At 42.9% G+C, this 14378-nt stretch overlaps 1 protein-coding gene across 1 annotated transcript in view; it reads left to right on the forward strand.

The window, feature by feature from the left end:
* Window positions 1-14378, forward strand: part of kalrna (kalirin RhoGEF kinase a) — a 140273-nt gene that overhangs the window by 24342 nt on the left and 101553 nt on the right. The gene's annotated exons all lie outside the window — the stretch shown is intronic.

Consider the following 14378-nt stretch of genomic DNA (forward strand, 5'->3'; position numbering starts at 1 on the left):
GGGGGGGGGGGGGGGGGGGGGGTATCGACTCCGCAGGCACACACCTCTATGCCGACTGCACGACAGCTGACGTGAATGAGCCTCTAACTTTCTCTCTGAGTGATCATTTTACAAGTAAATCCAGCTGAAATCACAGCTCTGCCTTTGTCTTTAACTTTATGTGTTTGGTGATTTTGTCAGACGACGTCACGGTTATAAAATCAGGATTTTTAGCAGCAGCTTGGAAGTCTTTATGGGCCGCATTTCAGTCACTATTTCATACTTGTTCCAATTTTCTGACAACAGAAAAGCATGTAAATGAGAACAGCTTTATTAAAACAGTGTATATGTGAGCACAGAGAGGAGGAGAGAAGCAAACAGATAAAGGGCTGAAACTCAGTCTTATACCAGGTTTTCACCGTCTTGTTAAATGAACATTGGAAGCTGTTTGTAGCAGCGCAAGTGGGAGATTTAGTGTGAACAGAGTGGACACACACACACACACACACACACACACACACACACACACACCTGCAAAGCCACTGGTTGTTTCCATTGGTTTATCACCATGAAACTAGAGGTCATTTAGTATTTGCTGGCACTGACACCAATCTGATGTCAGTGTTCGTCCCCTTAATATCTGCTAAGCCGTTCATTCATGCACATGTCGCTTAGAATCGCCATAAAAAAGGTGCATTAAAAAAGAATAACATCCAGTGTGCTGCTGGACATAATTAGTGACAACACAGCACAATAAACTCCAGTGATAAAAGAAGTTCACTAACTTGTCTGCAGATGTGTGACACTTAGCCCCAAGTGTCTTGAAACTCTTGTTAGGAGCTTTGCAGCTACTAATCTGCTATTCAGAGTTCCTGCTGTTGTTATTAAATGACTTGCTGCTGCTGCTGCTCTTTAATTAAAAGAAATAAAATAACTGACAGTAAAACATGTGCGGTGTAGTTGAAAGGTGTCCTGTGGCGTCTCTGCTGTTGTTATGAAGTAGTCCCTGTTTGGTTTGTGTCACGTGTGCTGGGACGCACCTGCACCTGCCGACAGTTTCACATTATTCTACCCGTCAACAGTCAGTCATGTGACCTGTGGACGCTGCGGGTTTCTAATATTCAAATAATCCGATTAGCCAGCGCTGCAGAGAAATGCATTCAACAGGTTTGTTAGGCCTCAAGGACACACAGCCATTATCTTTGGTGATAAACAAGATGTAAACACAACTGTGCTTGTTTACACGAAAGCTTCACCTCCAGGCTCACCTCACCTCACCACCAGCTCTCTCTCTCTCTCTCTCCCTCTCTCTCTTTTCTGTGCAGTTTGAGGCATAAACGGAGGAAGCAGGAAGCAAATTTATCATTGATGAACATCCAATTATGCTTCAGTCAGGTGAAGAGCGGTTCTTGTGAGATTTGAGAGGTTGCCTAGCAACAGGACTCAATTGGTTGTCTGTGTGTGTCGTCCACTGCCTCTACCCAGTTGTTCAGTATGCGCTCCATCTCCGTCTGCGAGACTAAAACATCTGTGTGTGAAGGTGAAGGTCAGTGTGTGTGTGTGTATGTGTGTGTGTGTGTGTCTGCTGCTCTGCTCCGGGGAACAACGTCTCGAATTCACACCTGGTATTAACATCTGACGTCGCTGATTAGATTATGTGTTTAAAAGCATCTCATCGCTGGTATTAATGAGCAAAGTTATCATCTTCATTCTGCCCACTTTGGGATTGGATTTAAATATGCAAATTACATAGGTGGAGCTGGCGGACTTGTTCAAGGTGAAGGGTAAACGATGCCGCTGTATGAATCTACTTGTTTCTCCTTTGCCAGGAAAGAGCTTGTCTGTAGCTGTTTGCTGAGCTTTGCTGAGATACTGGGATGAGGTGAAGCTGACGTTTCAACCACGTGGTCTGGACAATCCATTAGTTTTCCCAACGCAACGCAATGCTCAGTACTCCGCACTCCCGGGTCAGACCACACCCGGCTCTGAAGTCGGCCTTCGTTTTGAACTCAACGACACACCTGTAAGGTTTCATCACTGTACCTTGCACTGTTGTGACATGGAGACTAAATGTGTCCACAGACAGAGAGACAGCTGCCAAACGACTGAAAACCACCTCTGTGCTAGTAACTGTTACAGCCGGTGTCTCCAGCAGATGATTATTCATTTTTGTACTTTTCTATAATCTATAATCCTTTTTTTGTGAATATCGGACTAAAAAGAGAAAGTCAGAAAGGAGATGTTTCTTTGGGGGAATCGGTAGCGACTCATAGACGTCTGAAATATGAGATCCTTCACAATACACGGTGAGGGATCAAAAGCCAGAGATACTGGTTTAATCTTTAAAAATGCATTGTATGTCATGAGAGGATGATAAATCTTTAATGTAAAATCTCTCATCTAACGCCTCAAAGGTCTACCTAAGCACAGAACTTGTGCATGTAATCACCGCTGGATACTGTAAGAGCTTAATAAGGCCTCAAACACAAATGCGGTAATAGATACAAACAGCTGACGCAACCCAATCCTGCCAGTTAACACATGCTGACGAGGTTGGACGACACGTGTCTCTTTGATCGGGGGGTTCGCGACCCGCGCCGGCGTCATTGATTGGTGAATGGATGAAAAACCTGCTGAGCTGAAGCTTGGTGGATTTAAGCGTCCGCGGCCATTAATCCAAGAATAGTGTCACTTTGAATTCTTGTAACATGTCAGCTAAGCAGCATTAGATATGATAGACCCCAGCAGCCCCCTGTCTCCGTGGTAACACATGAGCTGCGGCAGCCGGTTGTCGAGGCAGCTGTTGCTAGGGTGCAGACGGGCTCACCTGTTGCCTTCTAATGACATTTAGGCATACACACACACACACACACACACATGACCTGGGCATGTGTGTGTACGTGTGGATGAATGTGACACATGTTACGGCCTCTCACAGACACGGTGGTTTGGTTTTGCATAAAGCTGTTAAACCGTGCTTTCTGATCGTTACACACACACACACACACACACACACACACACACACACACACACACTCTCTCTCAGCTACATCGGGCTCCTGCGACCTTTTTGAATTTGGCCACACTTGTGCTGATCTGGGAGGTGAGTCTCTCTCCTTGCGTCATATCTGTGGTGATTCATCGCCTCAGCACCTGTGCGGGCGTCTGCCGGTTGTCTGAGCGACCTCAGTGTCACCTTCCCGCTCTGATGAAAAGCTCGTACCTCTCACCGCGTCGTTACGCGAACTGAACTTAAAAAGCTGGAAGCGTCTGACGGCTTATCTCACTCCCGCACTGCATTGTGGGTGCATTTTCAGTGATGCTAGCAGTCCTTCCTGTGTCGCTCCTGTGCCGGTTACCATGAGCGCACTGGTGGGGGTGGGCGTGTTAATGGTTCCAGCAGGAACTGCATGTTGACCTTTAACATCTACACGTGTGGAAACGTTGAACACCAGCTATGTGTCTCTGCCGGGGGGGGGGGGGGGGGGGGGGGTTCATTGTGACCTTACCCCTGTAGTTTGTCATAAGAATAGACATACTGGCAATAAAATGGATCTCACACACACACACACACACATATGCCACTAGCAGTGACATCACTTCCTGACTGTGTGACCTTGCTATAAAGAAAGAAGCGCGCTGCACACGCCAGAATACATTCATGGTTGAACGTTCATGTTTTTTTCATGTGGTAGTGTGGGAATAAATGTTTCTGTAATGTTTGCCTCCTGTGAAGTGTGTGTGTGTGTGTGTGTGTGTGTGTGTGTGTGTGTGTGTGTGTGCGCTGGAGGCAATCCCAGCTGACACTGGGTGACAGGCGAAGTATCCATCCTGGACAGATTGACAGTCCATCACAGGGCTGACACATACAGACGGACAACCGTTCACACACACGAGCAATTTTAGATTCGCCAATTAACCGGTGCGTCTTTGGACTTGAGGTGGAACCCGGAGGAAACCTGCACATGCACAGAGAGAACACGCTAACTCCATGTAGAAAGGCTCCAGTCGGTTCAAACCCAGGACGTTCTTGCTGTTTAATAATTCATTTGTTATTTATCTGAAATGTCATTTACAATCTAAACACACAGTATGTGACCTCTGCCGCTCGGGGTTTCTCAGTGAAAACGATAACAAAAGACAAAAAGATGTTGTGAAACAGTGTGGGATCATGGGAGCTGTTGTCTTCCCCGCCATCGCCATCAGCTTCTCCCGGTTTGGATTCTTTCAGTGTCAGTCGTTCAGCAGCCAAATTATCCGCAGAGCTGTCCTCCTCTCCAAATCAAACAGACCTGGTGATTATAATTACAACCATCAAAAGTTCTGAATGAAGCAGCTTCACATTAATCCTCAGTGTTTTTCGCTGATGCAACACGGCGAACACGAGGCGTCAGGGAAGCGCTGGGGGGCTGAGACTGCTGCCGACCTTTGTTTCAGATTGTTTCTCTGATAACTCATGAACCGGACGTTGTCGTGTGTAAAACTTTAACACCTGCGTTAGAACCAGGCGAAGTCTGGACTCACGAGCAGCGAGGGCGCCCGACTCCTGAGCGCGGGGAACCTCCCCGGACGCCCATAATTACTTCTGCAAGTCATCAGAGAGTTCAGAGGTAACCATAGCAACTGGTTGGATACATGCAGCAAACCAATTGGGGTAGGCTGTTGATCTGAGACGCACACACACACACACACACACACACACACACACACACACACACAAGAGCTTCACAGCAACAAAACATTAGAGCGACATTGCTCTGGCAAATGAAAAAAACATGAACAGTCTCTGAAAGACTTCTGAAGACTTCTGTGTGTGTGTCTGTGTGTGTGTGTGTGTGTGTGTGTCTGTGTGTGGTGTGTGTGTCTGTGTCTGTGTGTGGTGTGTGTGTGTCTGGGTTTGGTTTGGTCACAGTGGTTTTTTGTGTAGCTTTACTCCTTTGAAACACTGTAAGGCACTAAATCAGTGATACATCACAGAGACTGCGTGTGTGTGTGTGTGTGTGTGTGTGTGTGTGTGTGGGTTGCAGTGGGATGCTACAGTACTTTTCTTTACATTAACTTTCAGATGTAGTTTTCCAAGTATTTTCAGCAGTCACTGCAGCTCATCTCTCCGGCTGAAAGATACGTGAAGCACCGTGCTGCAGTTTGTGCCGCTCTATATCTTCAGCCATCATTAAAATAAAACCTGACAACTGTGTGTTGCGCGCGGTTCCCCCTTAAAACGTCGAGCCTAACCGGCCTGTATTGATACAACAGACCTGATTAGCTGTTGAGCCCGTTTGGCTGCTGACATGATCTACAGTCACGACTCAGACTGTCGGGTTTCATTTAGGATACACGTTGAATATAACGATCTCCAGAAGGAGTGAAGTACAGACTGCAGAATATCGCCAGCAGTGCAACACACAAGGATCAAACTTTGAAATGTTGCTGACGGGAAACGTCTGAATGTCTTTACCTCAACCACCTTACCTTGGATACAAGCTTTGTTTATCAAGCTAGCGTCATGTCATGCTGTAAATGTGAAGCATGTAAAATATTGTGTTTCTAATTTACCATTACCTACATTATAAAGTCATTTCATCACATTTTAGTTACCATGACAACCAAACTGACAAACTATTCTCCCATCAGTAACCATCCAAGGTTAGCAAGTGAGTGTGTCTGCGTTTAAGGTTTCGGACCTCGACTGCTTCTGTCAGGTTTGGGTTATACTCGTTCCTGCCAACATTAGGCTTTGAAAATACATTTTTAGGAGGTGAATAAATTAATGATATATCTACATGATAAACACATAACAAGATTCATTCATCACATGTCAATATATATATAGACTATCAGACAATGGGTTGAAATTGTGTTTCTATCTCGTGTTTCATACAAAATCTGGCAATTTGGATAATGTCAGACACACGTAAAACGTATGGATCCGTGCGTGACGATTATTTATAGGCAAGGTTGAAGGCCGTGCTAATTAGGGGAGATTACCTTGAAATACGAGAGACTCCCGGGAAAACCGTAGGAAGGTATGGTTGTGCTACAGAAGAGCCAATTTGTGCGGTTTTCCACCTGTCCCTCCTGGAGGACAGTCATAGTATCTGTTTGTCTTGGTTCGTCACATGAAAAGTGACAGAAGACGTTTGAACCGCGGTCCCTCTCTCATCTCCTCCTCCTCCTCCTCCTCCTCCTCCTCCTCCACCACAGCTGGACACGGCCACCGCTAGCTCGTCATTACAGAGGTGTGGTCAGAGCGGGTTTCTGAACCTGTTCCACCTGATGAAGCGCCTCTGATGGAGTTAACGGGCGGCTTCACTTTTATTTTCGGTCACACCGTGTTTCCTCTAAATTTCCACTGTCCGTTCTTTTAAAACTCTTGGAGTCACCATCAACCTTGGTGCACGGACTCTTTGAGTTAGGCTCAAAATGTTGAACATTTTACTTTTTAAACCAATGTCCAATCACAGTTTTGAACTAAGATTTTATTATTTTTATTATTATAATTCGGAAAAAACAAAAAGTCTCTGTCCTGACACCAGCTTCCATGTGATGCTCGCTCCAAACACTCAGTGGCAGGATGATATAGCTCAGTCTGCAGCCTGTGACCTGCCCTGACTCCGACGTGCCTCGGAGTATGTGTTGACTGAAGCAGGCTTAAATTGAATTCATTTCTTTCATCCTTTCCAGCATGTAAATGAGGCCAGACGCAGAGAGAGAGAGGGAGAGAGAGAGGGAGGGAGAGAAAAGGGCGTTTCAGGGCAGTCAGTCATTCATGGTTATTAGAAGTTTATTCACTGAGGGTTTTTGTGCTAACAAGCTGATGCAGAGCGACGAGCACTGCCGGCTGTTTGCTCTCTTTGCTTAGCAACGCTCTCTCTCACTCTGAGCGCTTAAAAACCAGAAAAATACACCGGGTACATTTTTTCTGTGATGGTGGTGCAGGCTTTTCCATCTCCTCACTTTTTCTCTGTTTTTTCCTGCATGAAGACAAAATAAGAAACTGTCCTGCATCTTCTTACCTAAAACACAACACTGTATATTCTAGTACAGATAGACGTTGAACCTGAACAGTAGTAGTCTCTGTTTTTCCTGGTTTTCTCTTTTTCAAACGGAAGCACTGTGGTGCTTTGAAGACGGTGTGCAACCCGAGTCCCGGACATTTCAAAGACAGAAACCATTGTGCTACTGGTACGCAGGTGCTGCTCACATGTAACTGACATGTGTGATCTGACTCACAGGAGCTCTGAGACTGAACACAAGTTGTAAAGAAAGAATGTTTTTAGTGTTAAATTGTTGTGTGTTGTTTTGTCAGCAGCTTATTCGTGCAAGTCAAACTCGATGGCCTTAAATCGTCAAGAAAATATTCACAACTGCATCAAAAGTATCAGATTTTTATACAAAACTGTGAAGTAATTATCTTGAATGTTCAGGAAACTTGAACCATTAACTCCTCAGTTCAAATCAAGCTTCCAAACTCGTACTGGAATATTTTGTTTGTTCTCTAGAATGACACACAGAAGAAATTTTTCTGATCTTCCAGGACACGATAATTTGTTTATGCCCTGCAAAACTGTTATGAATCACCTTTGAAGAATAAAATAAAAATGAATTAATCATGTCACAGCTCTATGGTTTAGGTTTAATCAGATTAATGCACAAAAACAACCTGGTTAGATTATGAAATAACCAAATGTTCACTGGGTTAAAGTTTAAGGAAACAGCAATATGGGTTAAAACAACTAGTTTTTACTGTTACAATATTTACAATAGTGACCACATGCTCAGGGTTAAAGAGCGGTCATGGTTATGCTTTAAATAAGATGCCAACAATGCCTCACGGTAGGAAACAGGAAACAAACAGCTCTATATTAACGTCAGCTGACTTCCTCCTTTAATCCCGATGGACAAGAGTCCGTAATTCCTGCGGCTGCGACGCTTCGTCACGTCAACGTAAACACAGAGCGTGCTGTGTGAAGTGACTGGATCTGTCCCATCACCTCCCACATCTCCGACTATTTTGCAATTCAAATATGGAGGCCTGGGTCTGTGCCAGCTGAAAGCCGTTTCTTCCTACATCGCTGGATTACTACATGACAACACAGCTTCACAGAATAACAGCTCTTAAACTGATATATTTCTTTGATTATTGTAAAAAAAAAAAACAGTTAACTGTTGACGTCGACGGGATGGACTCATCACTTGCTACTGTTGGCTAGCACGCATCTGCAAGCAGCCATTATAGACTACCTTTCATTTACAATGGAATAAACCCTGTGCAATCTTACGCTTCGATTCGATCATCGATTTATTAAGATTTCTTGGTCACAGGTTCTGAAACGTTCCTGATTTCCTCTTTTTCATGTTGTTAAAAATCATTACAGTCTGACAGAAAAGGTTTAAACACTGACAGATTTATTTTAAAACTTCCATCCTGTTAATATCTCTGATTTCATTACTGCTGCTGATGCTGCTGGCACCACTGTTACTCTGGGCTTTAATGCTGGATCTACTGTTTCAGCTCCCAGACTCAGACTCATTTAGTCTGATAATTGCTGGTGGAATTAAATCTCTCTCTTGTATGGATGATGGAGAGTTCACTAAAACGCACACACACACAAACACACACACACATACACACACACACACACACACACACACACACAGAAGCGTATGTCAAGTCAATTCAATGGCCCCAAGTTATTTAGTCTCGTGTGTTTAACAGCCATATGCTGCTGTAATCACTGCTCTATCGCTACTGTACAAACACACACTGTGTGTGTGTTTATGTGGTGAACATCTCTGATGAAGAAAACTTATGCCGGATCAAAAGTGTGTGTGAGAGAGAGAGAGAGAGAGGGAGGGAGATACAGAAGGAGAAAGACGAGAACAAAACATGCCAGACATTTATTTGAATACCTGAGAGCAACTTACTAAAGCTTTTTAAAGCTTTAAAACTTGTGTGGATTCTTTGGCCGCAACGTTATGCTAATGAAATGTGTTGTGTGAGTAAGACAGGAGCTGATGGAGAGAAGGACGGAGACGGCGGCGGAGAGATGAAAGAATAGTCAACATGTTCTTTCTTTTTGTCCGTCCTCTCTGTTTCCCCTCCGGGAGCCCACAGAGGCGACGTGTTCATTTTATTTACTTGATGCAGCAGCTTCTGCTGTCTCAGCGTCACAAGAAGAAGAAAGGAAACAAATTGTGTTCATGTGGATATTGAGGGGGAGCGCAGACCGACATCACGTCTCTAATGCAAATCTGATCATAATAGAAAAGAAGAGCGAATTACTGTGAACACCTGCGACTTACCTTTTTATCATCTCCTGCTGAAGGCAGAAACAACTCGTCTAACTCGTCTAATGCATCACACTAAATACCTGAAGGAGGATTACTATAGGCCAGTTTCACACCTCTGAATTGCTGCCTTCACCAGTGGCTTCATTAGAGGCTTTTCTCACCCATGTGATCCAATCAGAGGCGGTAGGATTAAGGATGCACATGTCATATTAATGTGCCAAAGACAGAAATTGTGACAAGCTTGAATGAGATTGACACAGATTTACTGTTTGTGGCAACTTGTAAATCGGCATATTTCTTTGATCGGCATTAAAAATTTAAAGGAACTAGTACCTCGGGACGGCTGGTTAGGACAAAAATAACTGTCTTTTTTTTAAATTACTTTTTCCAATTCTCGATTTGACCACCTGTGTGTCTCTCAGTCCTCAGTGTCCTCTTTTTAAAAACACATTTTTTAAAAAAGGCTTTTAATTGAGATTCTATTTGTATTATGCTTTTATTATTTTAATAATTTTAAGTCTTTTTTATTTCACTGTATTTTATCTCTGTTCTCTATTATATGATTGCAGTGTGTTTTTTAAAGGTCTCATATAGTCTAAAGGTCTCTGTCCATGTGTAGTGTGATTATAGATCAGCTCTAGCTTCTATATTAATACTGTGAAAGTATCAAAGCCTCAGTCCACAGAGAAATGCACACAGCCTGTATTCAGAAACTGAGCCTTAAAACCAGCCGTCAGGACTTCTGGAACTTTGTGATGTCACAACGAAACAGTCACCAAGCTCCGCCCACCTGGACCCACCATCCAAACTTGCAGGATTGTTTTACCTGAAATCTACTATATTTTGATTTGATAACTCAGAAAACAGTCAGCCAATCAGAAGAGAGGCTCAGAGCCTCCTCTCTTCTGATTGGCTCACCAACCTGTTGTTACTAGAGCTGCAGAGAGAAGCCTGAGAGAGGAGATGTAAAACTACACTGAGATTGTTTTTGGTTCTTAAACCACAAATATATCTTCTTATGGATCAACCCCTTGAAATAAAACACAGGAAGTGTAAAATATGGGACCTTTAATGTCTGTGAAGCACTTTGTAAACTTTTTTTTCACATAAATACACAAATAAACATATAAATATACAGATTCTTTTATTATTAATATTATTATTATTTCTCCCTAAACCAAACATAGTCTTACTTTCTCAGTGATAAAATACAATTTCTCCTTGCAATGTTTCAAACTGACGTCCCGCCAGAAAGCGCAGAAAAATGTCTTAATTAACTTTATAGAGTCAACTTTTTTAACCTTGCTGCTGCTGCTGAAAACACCTCTGGGAGTGGTTTCAAAATAAAGTCCCACTGCAGCCTTTTATTATGAGGCACATTCAAGAAGTGATGAGTTAATATCAACAGCAGCTGCGTCCGTCAGCATTATTCCATAGCAGCAGATGAACAGAGCAGAGCATCATGGGGCTCCTGCTGTTCCAGTGACTGTGTGAGCGACAGAGTGACGGCTGCTAGCGGCTGATAAGTAGACTAGAATATGCACAAAGTTCAGGCTGAATAAATGCAGTGAAAACATCGGCCCTAATACTTCTATTGTGCAATTTACAATTCGCAAACAATTAAAAACGACTTGTCGTCTAATGGATGTACATCCTGACTCTCTGTTTATAGATTTTGTCCTAAAGCAGGAAACACAGTTATATAATACGAAGGTCAATCAGAGCTTGATTTGACCATGACGAGTGAATTCTCACGCTGTGGAGAGTCGGTGCTGCGCTGGGAGAGACAGTTGAGGTCAGCGTGGACAGTCAGCGGGGAGACCGTCAGCTTGTAGTTTGCAGGATTTGAGGACTCTAAGTTTTCACCACCTGACTGAGCCAGTAGGATTCAATCAGACATGGTTTTCCTTGTGGAGTTGATTGTGTTTGGAAATGAATGATGATGAGACGACTGGGAGAGTCTTTCCACGTTTGGGGAGAATTGTAAAAATCGTAAATGCATGCAGATCTTTTTCAGAAAGATAATCTCACTCCTTCTCCTTTCTTTCTCTGTCTCTCTCTTTCTCTGGTGTGTGTCACACAGTCACAGTGTGTTGGACTCTCCTCCCATCTGGGGACAAAGCATTCAGTTTTAGGGATAAGACTTGCTTTATGCTTACGGTTAAAATTGTGTTTATATAACGTTAATGATTCAAGTCACAGTAAGAATTGCTCCGTATATTGATGTGATGCCAAAGCAGTGTGTGTGTGTGTGTGTGTGTGTGTGTTTTCCTTTGTGCAGGTGTATCGACAGTTTAAAACATTTGCATAATCCTCTCTGTCACTCTCTCTTCTTTTCCTGGAGAGAAACAACAGTTACAGAGACGGACAGAGAGAATGTACGATCATATTAAAAACAACTAAAAAAGGTTGAAAACATTCTGACAACTGAAAGTATTTATTTCAACAAAACGTTTTTATCCTGGTTTCAAAACCTGTACATTCATTAGTATGATTAGTTTGCTCAACCCTGTCTCCTAGAAGTTAAATGATTATATTAATAAAGTATCTTACAAATATGTTGTGATGTCATCACTGATGTAATATTTCTTTACTGTGGAAATGATTTTAAATGACAACAAACAATAGCTGTGTAGGGTAAATAACTGTAGTTAACGGTCGGAGACTTGTGTGACGGCCGAAGCTTCACCGTGTTCTCCCATCATCAGGTTCTTGTGAGTCTCTGCGGTTCCACACAGGAACCGAACCTCTGCTGCTCCACCACGTGACTGTGACTAACTCTGACTCACCGTCACGTTCCCGTCAGAGACCAGATGAAAATCACGGCCCGAAAGAAAACTGAAATGTGCGTGTGTGTGTGTGTGTGTGTATGTGTGTGTGTGTGTGTTTGTCCTGACAAGACTGACAGCTTCCTGTGTGTGTGTGTGTGTGTGTGTGTGTGTGTGTGTGTGTGTGTTGAAATGACAAAAGCTGTTTCCCTGTTTCCTCCGAACAGTAACGGACAAACGATTCTCACACATTCCCCCGCCCATCCCATTCACACACACACACACACACACACACACACACGGACACTCCTTTCCTCTGCTGTATGTTTTATGCCATTGGAGGATAAGCTGTGGATGTTGGCAGCAGACTCTCCTCTCTTTGTTCTTTCCTTTGTTTCCTGGAGCACAAACTGTTTTTCTATGCAAGTATTATTTGTATTTGAACATAAAGACACACAAACACAAACTCATCTGTTCTGGACTGGCTTCACCTCCAGTCTCCAACCAGCAAACAGTGTCTCCATCCTGGAGGAAGATCGTGAAACTGTCTGCTGCGGTGTTTTTTAGATCCTTTCTTTTCAAAGTACGCAGTCGGATGACAATTCGAAACACAGCTACTGTGTTTTGTCTTTAGCTAACACACTGTGCTTGAAGTGGGAGGGTACTGTAAGTTCCTGATTACCTGTAGGACCTGTTGGGTTCAATTCCAGGTCACACTTTGCATCAGGATGGCATCCGAAGCAACCAGCTGTGATCTGATTTGATTTTCACTTCAGGAAAATGGGGCAATGACAAAACTCCTATTGTCTCTGAGCTGTTTAGCACAGAACCTCACCTCTGTCCGAGCTGTGCAAACATCCGCATCAGTGTTCAGGGACATCTGTCATGTTAGTGTCAAGTTAGTACGTGATCCTACTCATTCATATAATATGTATTGGGGGAGATTTTCTAATTAATTTCAGCTGTTTATGTCGTAGGAAACGAATAAAACTTCCGCCAAATTTAAAACAGATAAGACCAGAAAAAAGATCCTACAGAACATGAAAGCACAGAGCAGTATTTGTTTGAATGGGGTTTTTAAATGCTGACACATTGTGCTTGGAAAGCAGCTCTGATTGTGTGCGCATGAAATAATACATGACATTTTATTGTAACTTCACTAGCGGAGGCTGGAAGCAACACAGATGGGACCGGAGCAACTTGAACATTAACATCCAGTAGAGAGAAATGAAAGTCACATTGAGGGCGGCTGAGCTGCAGTAACCTTTCTAAAGCACCGCTCCACTGGTTTAGCATGTTTTACTCACATATATTAGCATCACAGCTAATCGTTTTGCTGTATCTTTATGATTTTTTTTAATGTTTTATTCCAGGCATCTGGTTTTCATTCATGTCTTCACAGTTGCTGCTCGATAATGCAGCTTTATTGCAGATTGATTGAAAGATTTTTTACTGCTGTACAAGTTAATGCGACGTGTAGATTTGATTATCCCTGTCATGGATTAGACAACATCCATTTCTTCCAAGAATCTGCCATTGAGAAAAGAATGAAAATCAGGGGCGGCCTGGTGGTTTGAAAAGTGACATAATTTGTGGTTGAGGAAGTAAAACGTGTGGATAAAATCTCTGACACATCTCTGTAGGTTAAACATCAGGCTTAGATCAGTAGTATTTCTGTAAACCACTGGTGCTCTGTTACACACGCCAACATAAAAACTCAACCACAGTTTATTATTTAACAAAATGCAGTTTCAGTTATTGAAAATATTATACAGTCATACGTGCTTTATAAGTGTGTGTGTGTGTGTGTGTGTGTGTGTGTGTGGATCAGTCTACCTACCTTGCGATACTTTGAATTCGATGCCGATACTTTTTATGATGAAATCCATTTTAACAAAAAGAACATTACGCCGATCACCAGCATTAATAGATCTTGGTCCAAGCATGCTGCGTGCTGATTGGCTCACTGAAGCTGTTGAGATTTACTCATTTCCTCCTTAGGTAATGAAATCAAATGAGGCATTTTTGGTCGGACCATAAAGGTACTCAGATCTGGCTTGAATATTAAAGTGGCCCCTTCAGCCTCGTTTCTATTGGGCTATTTCTTATTTTCATGAATTTAAAACGTTTCTGTGTTTGTAGCCGGTGCTTTAAAACATTACATCCACTCTTAAAATGAAGGAATAGATTCAATCAGAGCTGATGTCTCTCTTTCTTTCTCTTCTCTCTCTTTCTGTGTCCTGAGATAGATTTTGCCGACTTAGCGTTCTCACTGTGGAATGTTCTTGAAATTTGTGTGTGTGTGTGTGTGTGTGTGTGTGTGTGTGTGTGTGTGTG

The sequence above is a fragment of the Seriola lalandi genome, unplaced genomic scaffold (genome assembly GCF_002814215.2).
Source record: "Seriola lalandi dorsalis isolate HSWRI2012SDOR001 ecotype SW California unplaced genomic scaffold, Sedor1 jcf7180002054912, whole genome shotgun sequence".
Taxonomy (NCBI): Eukaryota; Metazoa; Chordata; class Actinopteri; order Carangiformes; family Carangidae; genus Seriola; species Seriola lalandi.